Source organism: Octopus bimaculoides, chromosome 18, assembly GCF_001194135.2.
Source record: "Octopus bimaculoides isolate UCB-OBI-ISO-001 chromosome 18, ASM119413v2, whole genome shotgun sequence".
Taxonomy (NCBI): Eukaryota; Metazoa; Mollusca; class Cephalopoda; order Octopoda; family Octopodidae; genus Octopus; species Octopus bimaculoides.
In genome coordinates, this window is record NC_068998.1 from 40,839,414 (window position 1) to 40,853,414 (window position 14,001).

General features: G+C 35.7%; 1 protein-coding gene across 4 annotated transcripts in view; it reads right to left on the minus strand.

The window, feature by feature from the left end:
- LOC106881986 (paired amphipathic helix protein Sin3a) overlaps window positions 1-14,001 on the minus strand; it is a 162,218-nt gene that overhangs the window by 77,419 nt on the left and 70,798 nt on the right. The gene's annotated exons all lie outside the window — the stretch shown is intronic.

Here is a 14,001-nt window from a genome sequence, read left to right on the forward strand (position 1 = left end):
AGGGATTCAGTAGTAGTGTTTTTGTTTAAATCAGGAATAATACTTACGAGACAGATTAAGAGGCTAGAGTTTAAAAGAATACATCTAATCCCATCATTAAACGGAAAGTAAAAACAAAATAAAATAAAAAAAAAAGAGGAAAAGTAACAAAGCAAAATGTTGGTGCATTAGCTGTGGTTCCATGGCAATTTCAGGAAGGAAGGAACATTAAAAGAAGGTCTGACAGGAAGAAGTGATGGAAAGATGGAGTGCAGGCTTTGAAAGAGGGAGGAAAAAATCAGACAAATAAATGTAGGGCATTTCCCATCAAAATCCAGAATTAGTTTCCTTTTGAGACAAGTCACAAATTTGTTGATTGGTATCTTAAATAACTTATGGGTATGTGTGTATGAGAGAGAGAGAGCAGTAAGCATTGTTTCAAAGGAGATATTATTTGTCAACTATTGCTGCATCCGACAAAAATTGGATAAGAAGAGGAAAAAAAAGTAACGAATGGCTGCCCAGAGATTGGTTTCTTTCATACAAAGAGGAGACAGAAAACATATATTAATCATGCACTATAAACTATTTATTGGATGATCTGTTCACACACACATTTTTAAGGAGGTGTGTGTGTAGGGGTTGGGGGTGGAATAAAAAAAAAAGTAGAGGCAAAGGAACAGAAAGCCTAAAATTTAACCACAGCTGAATGAAATAATTGAAGCAAAACCAAAATTAACAACATTTTACATTGTTGATGGTTTGGTGTCATCCTCTTCAGTCACTACCTGCTCACCCTTATATCTGAGAGTATATTGCTATATGCCTATTTACCTGTCTAATTAACAAGTCCCTGGAGGTAGTCTCTGCATAGGTATTTGACTTGCTACAAACAACAGCCAAATTTCCTTCCAAACCAAAGGGAAGGATGCATTGGGTAAGACAGAAAAAAAAAAAAAAAAAAAAAAAAAATTACCACTGGAACATCTTTGATTATAGGATCACTAAACAACAACAATTATATGAGAAACAAGTCAAGGAAGCCTCTGGATGGTTAGTCAGTCTGCTGTAATAACAGCCAAATCTTCATTTCACATTGTACTGACTTAAGAAAGGAATAGACAATGTAGCGCTAGAAACACTATAGTTAGGCCTGCTTAACCTAGGCTGATTTGAGAGGGAGAAAAACCCACAACTGTACAAAAGGGCTTATATTGGGTAGTTGTTTAATTTTGGTTTAAATCCTTTTGTTACTTGTATTTCTATTGAAATTTACTGCTTTTATCTCAACTTTCAAAATACTGAAAAATTTAGTAAAATAACTTTATTACTTTGGAACATAAAATGAACATGGAATTTTGATGAAAAAAATTTAATTTAGATCACTTTAAAATAGGAAATTTTGTACCATAGAACCAGGAGTAGTCTCAAGTATATTGGTACCATAGAACCAGGGGTAGTTTCAAGCAGGTGGGTATCAGGATAGTATAACTTAAAACAGTTGAGTGAGAAGTTGATGTTCCATAAACAGCCTGATGCTGTGTCGATCTTATGTAAACACTACCAAGTGACCTGACACCTATTCCAGCTTGTTAGGTGAAGTGAGGCATGTGAAATCTACCCACATACATAAAGAAAATACTACCCCATGCACTCAAGACATTTCACTACTCCATTACCACATTATGTGAGTGTATATAAATAAAAAAACTTCTCTCACTATTTTTCAGTTTTCCTTTTTTAAATCATAAACTGAAATTTGAATTAAAATCAATAATAAATTTATACTGTGGTTTCAGGCTCAGTCCCACTCTGGTAAAAGACTTTTACTATAGCCCTAGGCTAACTAAAGCCTTGTGAGTGGATTTAGGAGATGAGAGCTGAAAGAAGTTTGGCATATGTGAGCGAGTGTTCAGTTCACGTGTGTTGTATTTCCTTGTCTTGACATCACACAGTAGTAGTAAAACAAATGGCATTGTCTTCCACAAAAACATGTCAGGCTATGGAGAAATATTACCCAGCAGGCTACAAAAAACCTGCCCCAACGAATCCTGTATGATCCATGAAAGCACTGGAAAATGGATGTTAAAATAATGATGATAATATATTAATTAGTTATAAGGCAGTGAGTTGGCAGAATCATTAGTGTGCGAGGCAAAATGCTCAGCAGCATTTCATGTCCTTATGTCCTGAGTTTAAATTCTACCAGGGCCAATAAAAAAGTACCAGCTGGACGCTGGGGTTGATTTATTTGACCCAGCCTCTTCTACAAACCTGCTGGCTTTGTGCCGAAATTTGAAATCAATATATTAATTAGTTATCATTTAATGAATTTTTGGAATTTAATATAAAACTGAGGCTGCTACTACTACCAACACCTAACATCTTACTTTTGAATGATAACTTTTTACAATTGAAAAATAAATTAAAAGAAAGGCAAAACAAACATTAACTGAAACAATCACAACAATAAGAGGTGGGTGACATGTTACAGCCAACTAAAATAGGGCAATGTATGCAAGAACATACATGTGGTGGCTTGCACTGCCAGAAACAACAGCCAATTCTTCCTCAAATCACACTTGTAATTTCTGAGCAAAACAAAATATTGGAATCTGTAAACCTAAACCAGGTATTGACAACTTGGATGAAGGAAGGATTAAGATTTAAAAAAAAAACAAAACAAAAAGGCCCACCTCCCACACCTTATGAAGAGGAAACTGAAGAAGCCACTGTTGGTAAGGCCAATGACAAAACAGAATTTAAAATATAAATATAAACACACAAAGGGTTAGACATGATGGGGAGGAGGGGGAGTAGTGGCTGCTTGGAAGACCACATATACAGAGTGAGTCATGACCAATAAAGAAAGATAACAGTGTTTAGAAAATGAAGGAAGGAAGGAATAGTGCAACTAGAACAGTTGCTATGGTGTGGTCATGGAAGTGTTATCAGTTGAAATGGGAGGAGGATTAGGAGAAAGAGGAGGAGGCTTAAAAAAAGGAAGTCTTAGTGATTCCCCTCTCAAACAACAAAATGTGACTACAGACAACAACATCAACACACACATACACCAGATGACATCAGCACCACACCTACTATATCCCTCCACAGAAGTAAAGAGAATTTTAAGTAGAATCTGGTATCCAACTAAAAATAAAAAGACCATCAAAAATTTTCTGTTTCTCTCAAGTGGAGAGGTAGAAACATTAAAGCATTATAATATTTAATACAAATTAGTTCCAACTACGGGCTCCTTACATGGTGACTCGACCTGTGCTAGAAACAGCAGCTAAATCCCCTGTAACACATGCCTTAACAGCATATCAAATAAAAACAAGAGATGATAACAGCTACAACTTGTTTGATCACAGGTTTATATACTGAGGCTGCACTGAGAGCTAAGCAATAACTAACAATCACTAAATATGTGAAATATATTAGACATAAACTAAGGATATTATACTCCGGTGTATACTGACACACATGGAAGTCTACCTAAGTAATGTAGTAATAGTAGAAGGGATATGTTGAAAGTGTGACTGCCAACTGATTATAATATTTCAATTAAATTTACAGTAGGCGTGGATAAATTTTTTCAAGAAGCAGGCTGCTGGAGACGTGGCACATCAAGCAGGCTGCACTACAAAAAGAATCAAGGTAATTTTTCATCAGGTGTGCCATTCAAAAAGTCCTGTGGGCAGCAGTTTGTCCATGACTGATTATAGATATAAAACAATATAAAGGAGTGATGGAAACAATGTAAAATGTCTTACAGTGTTTATTTGGGAACCTCTACAGTCTGAGTTCAAATCCTGGTTCATCAAACTTTGCTTTTTATTCATTCATCTAGGATTGACTGGCACATCAAGCATGTGCCAGTCAATACAATCAATCATTCAAGTATCTCTCCTATAAATTTGTGACCATGTGTGCTTAACTGTTGAATTGTCAGTGACATACAAAATGCCCATCGAGATCAACTTTGCTTTTCATCCCAACAGTGTCAATAAAATAAAATACCAGTCAAGTACTGGGTCTATTTAATTGACCAGCCGTCCCTCTTCACATAATTTCTGGCCTTGTGCTAAATTAGAAACATTTATTAAATAACCAGCAGAAAACCACAGACTTGTAAAGAAAGTGTTGTTATATTTCTTATGTGGATATTTCTAGTTTGCACCAGCTAAAATGTTAGCATGCTCTAAATACCACGCTAGTCACTGTTAATATATAAACGAGCCTGGTGGCCAATTCTCTTAAGAACTGCTCTTCTGGATAGTATCAGTCACATAAATATATCTTTAAAATAATGCAGCTAAAGTTATTCTGCTATGAATGACCAAGGGAAGTGGTCAGTAGGATAATATAGTATCCTGATAGTATGACACCACATGCTAAGATAAAATATTGGCAGAGCAGATATATATCTAAACTAAGTTCTGCAGGACAGTTCTATTTGAGTTGAATATAGTGGGAAAAGCCTTTGCAAAGTCGTAAGGCTACCCACCATAGTTTGTCCAATGCTGAGGAGGTTGTCAAAGACGAAATTCTATACTGGTTTGGTCAGAAGTACTGCTTGTGTGAGAAGCAGGTTGGATTACAAGTGCTTGCAATATATTAGGTACCCCAATATTCTGTGGGCAAAATGCTTAGTGGCATTTCTTCTGGAACTTCATGTTCTCAGTTAAAAGTCTGCTTAGGTTGACTCTTATGGGGGTCAATAAATTAGTTAATTAGATCTACCTGAGTACTTGATAGGTAATTCTATTAAGTTCAAAAGGGTGAAATGCAAAGTCAACCCTGGAAGAATTTGGAACATATCACATGAAGGAAAGCACGGCTATTGCTACTTGTATTTGCTAAGTTCATTAATTGCTTATAAATATTTTTTGTATTTTTTCGAGATGTAATGTCCTGCTAGGTGACCTGAATATCCTGGGCCACTAATCATTTTCAATATATGGCTGTAAATTTCAGGATGGTACCAACATATCAGCCTACTCTATGAATATACCGACTGAATATTAAATAGTTCACCAGATGGATGTAATTTCAGGCTCCCACAAAGTGGGCTACATACACACCAGACATTTTCAGAAGAGAAGAGGCAAAACTGGGCAAAATCAAACTGCCAAGCAAATTGGATTAACTTCTATAAATAAGAAGCAGATTTTTCTCACCTCCGTTTAAACTTCTAAAGTGCAAAGAGTTCAACAGGCCTCCAGTCAAAGCTGTACTTCTCACATCAGGATAATGTGGATACCAATATTGTGTTCAAGTACTGCATGCAGTCGAGCGTGGGGAAAAGACTATGAAGATATGTACCAGAGACATACATGTTGGAGACCCTTTGGCAGGTTCATTTGATGACCTGGTATTTGCAATGGGCTAGAATTACTGGTTTTATCACATTTATGATGTTCGTGCAAGTAAGGGGGTGGAGTTTCACATGCATTACCTGTATTCCATACCTTTTAAGTTGCAATGTAAGTTCTGCTTTCTACAGCAAGGGCAAAAAACTATTTTGGAGGACTTAGCTGATCTATGTAGACACAGAAATTTGTGTATCTGGCTTGTATCCCTTTCAGTTGGTGGTTGTTGACAACAACTCTTTCAGGAAGCTTGAGTAATTAATTGTTATGGTAGATAATTCATCAGCTCTGATGAGACACGAAGGTGCTCTTTTGCTAGAAGTGAATAATGAACAAACTGCCTCCTACCAATGGTTCCTCACTCCAGTATGCCTGATGTGCAATGTAGCAAGCAGGTATCTTGACAACCAGCACACAAACCCAGCAATTCCACAGGGAATGATTGGACCAAGATAATTAGAGTTGTTGGAAATACTTTGTGGAATAATTCCCCATTTCCAGGGAATGCAAAAAACTGATCAAATGTTTCCGAAAAAAAAAAACCAAAGTTCTGGTCAGTAAAATTTAAATGACCCTAGTTATTCTAACAGAAGGTGTGGACATTTGTTTGGGCTTTTTATGATTCCCAGAACAAGCATATAGTTATATTTTGTCACAGATGCCAGGTATCTATGACACAAATTTCTTTCAGGGTTGAAGAAATTCACGTCATAGACATTCTTTTACTTTGTTATTTTACAAAATAATTTTTTAAATACATATTTAAAAACATTCCGAAATGCTATACTACCTGATTAAATGTGCTACAGATTTGCTAGGCCAGTTGTGACCCAGAACTACAAAACAGCTTTGAAGATTAAACTACTTTAAATGCAATTCAATGCATATAAAATTGTGGGTCAGTCTGAACTGAAGTGACATCCTGCATCTGACCTAGTTACCTAGTAGAAGTAGAGCAGAAGATGAATTTAGAACATACAGTGTGTCAGTAATTCACTAATGAATGTCAAATGAACTGGAAACTGACCATTAGTTTGCTGGAGGAAGGCACAGTTTCTCCCACAACAATAAAACAGAACAGGCCAAGGTGAAATACTTTGGTAATATCTGTACTCTCTCATAATTAGCAACAAATCTGGTATGGTTCTTCAAAAATAGTTGCTAGCACAGGACTTTCTGTGGAGGAATGTGTTTCAACCAACAAGGATGAGGCAATGGGTTTTCAGATGTAGGGATTTAGTAATGCCTATTTAAAGAATTGAAAAGAGAAGCTATTCTGAGGAGAATCATTAGGTATATCGAATTAATTTCCAAGAGACTTCAAGTCAATAGGCTGTTGTTGTTTAGCATATGTGAGTCTTAAATGAATGGATCCATGTTTAATTAAAAATATTCCAACAGTGGCCAAGACAATAGGTTGATATTTCTCACTGACTGGTTTTCAGCTGGTTTTAAGTTGAACTGCCAGAGTATATTGGACAAGCAGTTAAGAGATTGTCACTGGGACCATCAACACCTAACTAACCAAATAGTCTTGTATACTTACCTGTGGGGATAAGTATTAAATCTTTGAGAAAACTACCAGCAACAGACTGGCATCTGTCTCACAGATATGTATCCTTCATCTGTTTTAACACCTATAGAAACTAGTCTTAATGAATGAGAAAGTCTGTGAAAGGACTGACTTATGATTATTTCAAAACTTTGTTTCAGAATGGTTTAATTAAAATGAAGATTATTGCCCATAGTTATTTTATAGCATCAAAACTGGGGATCTTGTTCAGAATATTTACAGAAGAGTGGGCTCCAACAACAGGTACCTACCTGAGAGTCAGGCAGCGGTAACATTAAATTGGGTGACAATAACAGTAGCCATAGAAGCAGCAATAAGATACATTTTCTCTCTTGATGACTGCCAGAGCCATACCAAGAAACAGACCATGTTCGGCAACATGCCAACATTTATTCTCTGTTTAGACTGATGGAAATTGGTTGGTTTATCTCAGTTGATACTGCTGCACCCTCTGTTACAGCATTACTATTGGTATTTAATAAAGGTCTTACTGTCTTGTTTACAGATGCTCTTTGAAGCATCTAAATTCTTTTTAAGTTATCCTTGTAAGACTATAAGCTTAGTGGACTTTGAATGGCAAACAGGATGAGAGAGAAGAGGAAAGTTGGGGAGGTAATTGGTTTCAGCAGTCTAAAAAAGTGTGTGACTAGCTAGATCCAGTAAGACTGGTTTATAAAACTTAACAAAATCAAATGAACCAGTTCTTCTGCAAACAACCAATACAAAGGTTTAGGTCATATGTAACTTGAAAATGCAAATTATTATTCTCTCAAGAAAGGAAGCTGTCACACACACACACAGTTGCATGTGAAAAAAAAATGTGTATGGAGCCCCCACTTTCCTAGAACATCCAAACAAAATAACAAAATAAATACAAATCATAGAAGTGGAGCACCAATATGACTGTTTGGCTTGCTAGAAAAAAAGCTGTCAAATTTCCCTCAAACTACAATAAAAAAACTGGATGGTCGTGACTTGAATGCCTTTAATCATAGATTTGCTCAGCCAGGATTACCCTAAGACTAAATAACAACAAAATTTAGTTATTTTACAAAACTCCTCTGAAGAGTAAACTGGAGATCTGTTTCTAATATTTGTAACAGAGTAAACTTCCCTAAAAACATTCAGAGTGAGTTGCATTAGGCTTGTTATTAAAAGCAATGAAGGAGCAGGTGACATGCACTAAACTAGGTTGTATGTCAGCTGTCCCACCTAAGGTGAGCAGATTCAGTAAGCAAGGAATATGTGCAGTGGGATCAAACCCAAAGCCACATTAAGCAATCTTCTTAACCACCCAACCATAGCAGTGGTTACCTAATGTTTTTATTGTTATTGTTCATCAAAGATAAGCCATGACGAATAAATGTTAACCTTATCCTGACAGAAAACAATGTTAGCTGGAATCCACATATTAAAATCACATAGAAAAATATATTAATTGAACATTTAGTCCAAAAGAGTAATATTTGGTGAAAGTATGCTAACCATGAATAGCTGATGGCTTCAAATTCCATTGGAGAATGTCTATGAAATTAAACTTCAAAAAGAAAGGTTTCTCAAAGCAGCAATAGAAGGTTGGTAGGGGTAAATCATGCAAAAAAAAACAAAAGAAAAAGAAAGAAATATCTGGCTTTACAAATTTAGTGTGGTTGGTGTTAAGAAGGGCATCCAGCTGTAAAAACTATGCCAAAACAGCCACAGTAGGCTGGTGGAGGCTTCTACTTGGCTGGCTCCTGTCAAACCATCCAACCCATGCCAGCATAGAAGACGGATGTTAAATGACGATAATGATGTATGTCTCTGTCTATGTCTAACATAACATGTATTTAGATCAAACACACACATAGAGGCAGAAGTAACCAGCACCTTCAACTGAATTATCACAAAAACTGCCAGTTTGCTATCCATCACTGACCTCAATCAATTTCCCCCAAATCACTCTTTAGATATGCTATGGTTGGGTCACAACCGAAACATGGTTAATGGAAAAGGTCTGCCAGAACAGAGTTGGCTTGTGGTTAAGCAACACAGACTAATATTCTGAAATGTTTTCTAACCATTAATAAGTTACTGGCTCACTGGCCAAGGTGTTATCTCCATGTTATATTATGTCAAGGGTAAGCTAACCTCCTTGGAAAGAGTAAGAGAAGAGATATGACTCAACGATGAGTTAACATCTGTATGACAGAACCTGCCTGCTTACAGTAACTTAACATCACTCTGTAGTAATTACACTACAATGAATAACGGGGGTGGTGGTGGTGTAAAGGACCCTTGAAATGAGAAGTTTTGTTAAGAGGCAGAGCTAGTACTGCAAAATACTATAAACACAGACTGACATGATCTTTATGAAATGCCAAGGAAGGACAAGAAGGAATGTATAGAAAGGTAATCTGTAGACATTAGCTTACACAACTAATATACACTAAATATTCTTAATAGTCACACTACCTCATTGTTTTATATAGTAAGAGTGAGGGAGGGAGATTGCAAAAGTAAACAATCTCTCCTTAAACAAGTTCTCACAGGAAAACCAACACAACACTGGAACCTACCAATCTTGCCAGGGTTTAACCCCAGGTTGACCTATGACCAAAGGTGTTCTAACTATCACCATATATCCCACCATTGCCAACAGAAGGTTTACTCAGAACAAACATTATCCAACGTCTTTATTGCGGATGGCAGGGTGCTATTTCTAGCAGGCTGGGTGACCATGTAAAGGATGGGGGTGGGGACTTCATAGTGTTGGTTTGCTTCCCAATCTGTGAATGTTTAACTCTGAAGTAATTATTCATTTAACTTTTAATCTGATGAATCCATATAGCAATGTGAAAAGATCCAAAGAGAATATTTACTCTGGGTCTTACAATAGGTTAACACTTTAGCAGTCAGATTACTGTCAAATGAAATGCTTAACTTTTCACATTGCTTTGAATTAATCACGCATTATCTCATAGCTTTAAGATTTCAATGATGTGATTGTTTACCTTACATTGTAGGGTAAATGCAAGAGGCTGGATCTGGCCACTTTGAACATAAAACGGAAAATATTTAGGCCAGATAGGGCTGTTTAAATGCTAAAGGGTATACTTCATTTGTTTAAGACTTCTAACACTATACTATATACAATCCCTAGAACCCTATACCATATAATCCCTAAAACCCTATGTCTTGTAGTCACTAGAACCCTATACTAAGATCTCTACCATCCTTCACTACATCTAAGATTCTTTCAGCAAGTAGATTTAAGATCACCATAGCCTGTTAGTTTAGCATATTTTACCATGTGAGTATGGGTTTGGATGGGAGTTATTTGAAGCAGAATTCCCTGTCAGCAACCCTTAACTGTTTTTTTCAAGCAAAAGATTCCTTTATTCTACAGGTCTTTGAAAAAGCAACCAGTCATAAGGAATGTCAACATCCCCACTGCCAATTTGATTAAGGTGACAAGTATGGAATACAAATGTTCATGCACCCCTCCCTCTGCCAACATATATTATACACAAGGTTAACCTGGGGTTAAAGAACAAGATCTAACACACAGGAGGCTAGCTACATGTCTCATAACTGAGTTTTAGATGTAAACATGCTCAAATAGTCATGTGATTTTCAATAGTTAAAGACAAAAATTAAGTTAATCCATCCATGAACCAGTAGGACAACAGCTTTAATGCTGGGTCACAGTAACAATAACCCTTTTGATGCCAACCCACCTTTGTTTCTATGATACAATCTTTCTGTTTAAGATGATCTGAATTAAAACCTACCAAAATTTCACGTTAATTTTATATTTTAATAATGGTTTCAAATTTTGGTACAAGGCCAGCAAGTTTGGGAGAAGGACTAAGCTGATTACATAGACCTTAATGCTCAGCTGGTACTTACTTTACCGACCCCGAAAGGATGAAAGGCAAGATTGACCTTGGTGGGATTTGAACATAGAATGTAAAGACAGATGAAATGCTACTAAGCATTTTGCCTGGCGTGCTGACAACCCTGCCAGCTTGCTTCCTTGTTCTAAACACAAACTAAATAATGACAGTTATTTTACCAAATCTTTCACTATTTTCAAAATTATCTGAAGTAAAGGCAGTGTATTTCAATAGAAATATGGTAACAAAATGGTTAAGTACAGGACAGAAATTTACAACAGAGCCAACTACAAAAGCTATACCATCACCATCCCAAAAGATGAGGAGGTAAGCAAACAGATGACATGATTACAGATGAAACATCTTTGATAAGATATTTGCTCAAACTCAGATGATTGGCTAGAAACTGCAGCCAAACTTTCTGCAAATTACATCATATTGTCTGGAAAGAATAGTTTGAGATATACCATCTGGATAAAAGAAAAGAAAAGAAACTGCTCCCTGACTTAGGACTAAACAATAACAACTCAAGTGGGGAAGATTATTTCCTGGACAAAAAAAAAATGTAACAAAACACTTAAAACTGATGTCTAGAACTGAAGTGTAAATGTGATGAAGATCTAATCTCTAATATTTCTACTGAATATTTGAGAACTCAACTCAACAAAGGAGTCTCTATATGGTTGTCCAACCCAACAGAAATAGCAGCCAACTTACCTATAAAAGTGATGTTAAATAAGTACACATTAGGTAGTGAACTCCTATGAAGCCACTAAAAGATAAATTACCTTTTCACATGATACCAACCTACCTGAGACTAATAATTCTACAACACAAAAGACACTAATTTGTTTGCTGCAAATAAGTTAAAATAAGAGAAAAATATCAAATAAATTGTTTTCTAATGTCAAAATACACACACACAAACCAACTGACACTTAAAATGCAAAAACCTTCATAGAAATTCAACAGATAAATTTCATAAAGAACCAAGATGAATATTACAGCGCAAATATATTTTTTATTAAACATGAAAATTGTGGCGGAAAAACTAAATTTCAAACCTAACAGTTATCTGGTGACAACTGAAAGTACATATTGCTGGTGTGAAGCAGTGTCCCAGAGAGCAAAGGTAAGAGTTATTATGACCTACTTTTAAATAGCTTAGCTGGAGCTGATTCACATAATTTCATGTCTTGTAAAGAAGTTGGAGAGAAGTATAAGCATCTAAAATCCTCAGAGAAATGACATTGTTCACAAATAACCAAGCAGAAAGTAGAAACATAGATATCATTATTTTTGAGATATCAACAAAGATTTGAGGAGACAGCTGAATAAAGCAATTCTCTATTTCTGAGATGAGGAAGTTTTATATTATGTATCAGTCAGAATGGTGTCGTCTTGATACTGCCTATAGGCACAACGTAGTGGATAAAGGTGCTAGTTAATGCAGTGCAATCACTTAGAGCTTCTGAGTTCAATCCCAGTGCATGGCACTAAGGTGAATCACAAAAGTAGTAGGCTGGAGTGTACACAACCAAAATGTAGTGAAAGCAACAACCACGATGAGGACACCACTTGAACTAATACATAATAAGTGAAAAATGACAGGATCAAATACATTATGGTATTCAGTTCCATAATAAAATTTGGTGTAGAGTCAGCTTTGGTGTGTAATATCACTTGGAGGCTCATTTGTCTCATCCCTCCAGAGACATTAATATAAATTCTAGCTGTTGTTCTTTAAGCAAGTCATCCTTGATCATGCAAGTCTATGATCTAAGGCATCCTATTTGTAACCATCCAGTCTTTCTTTCAAATGTAACATATCCAGGACTATACCATACAATGCATTTTTCTCCTTGGCGTGAATTATGAAGATAATTTGGCTGCTATTCCAGTTGTTAAGTGACCATGTAGAGCTTCCCATCTATATACTATGTCTGATACAATTAACTGCAAAATCTATTAAGAAATTATTATCATGATTATTTCTAGGAGCCAGCTGAATTGCTTTCTCTTTCCAGTAACTACCATTTAAAATACTGCATTTATTCATGTATAATGCAAGAAATTTGAAACAAAAATGAAGTGGGATTAAGCATTATACCTGAATGTATGTGTGTGTATCAGAAAATAGCATATAATACTGATTTTTAGGCATAAATAGTGAAGGAAGCAGAGGCACATTATATTATACTTTAGTAAAAAATCTAGTAAATAATATAATTTTAAGATGTTGTGTGTCTCTAGCTCCAGAAATTTGTATAATAACAAGTTGCTATTACTATTACTAAGCAAATAGTATCTGTACTTATGGTAGCAACCAGAGAATGTCTAGTTTCAAACCTAAAAACTGTTCACCACTTAGATAAATGCCAGTAACATCTAAGATAGACACAGTAAACATGTCAGACAACAGAACAATTGAATTACTCCCCTTCATCCCCAGTAGTTAGCAATATCCTATTGTTAATAGGCAACGAAGAGGTTGTTGAGTCACACAATTGGAATTGACAACAGCATCAATATTAATAGAATAAGGAACTTTATTGTCTTGGACTAATTAATATATTAGGTTCTAATAAAACACCAAGAAATTAAATATTAGAATGCATCAAGAAGTAATAGGAATGGTTTGGAGATGTGATAAGCACAATAAAGAGATGCTATGAGCTCAAGGCAGTAGCAGTAGATAAGAGACAAGAGGTAAATATGACTAACAGTGTTAGTCTTTGGCTAACAATAACTAAGAACAGTGTGGTTGGTTAGTGAAGAGGTGGAGTTACAGATGACTCTCAAAACTAGGATTCTGAAAAGATATATGAATTAGGCAAACAGTAACATATAACAAGAGATATACAGATCACTTGATACTAGATTGTAAAGAAAGAAAACATCAGTTGCTTAGTCCCGGACCACTCCCATGATTAACGTGACTACCATATCTTTTTAGGAGAATGTTGACTACATTACACTATCTGTTGTGTGCTTTCCTTATTTAACCCTTTCGTTACCAAGCCGGCTTAAACTGGCTCTGGCTCTGAGTACAAATATCTTGTTTTCATAAGTTTTGAATTAAAATCTTCCACCAAACCTTAGTCATAATTTATGTTCCTAACACTAGCTGAATGATAACTAAGTTATTTTACTAAATTCTTTGTTATATTTAAAATTAATTGAAAGAAACAGAGCATCT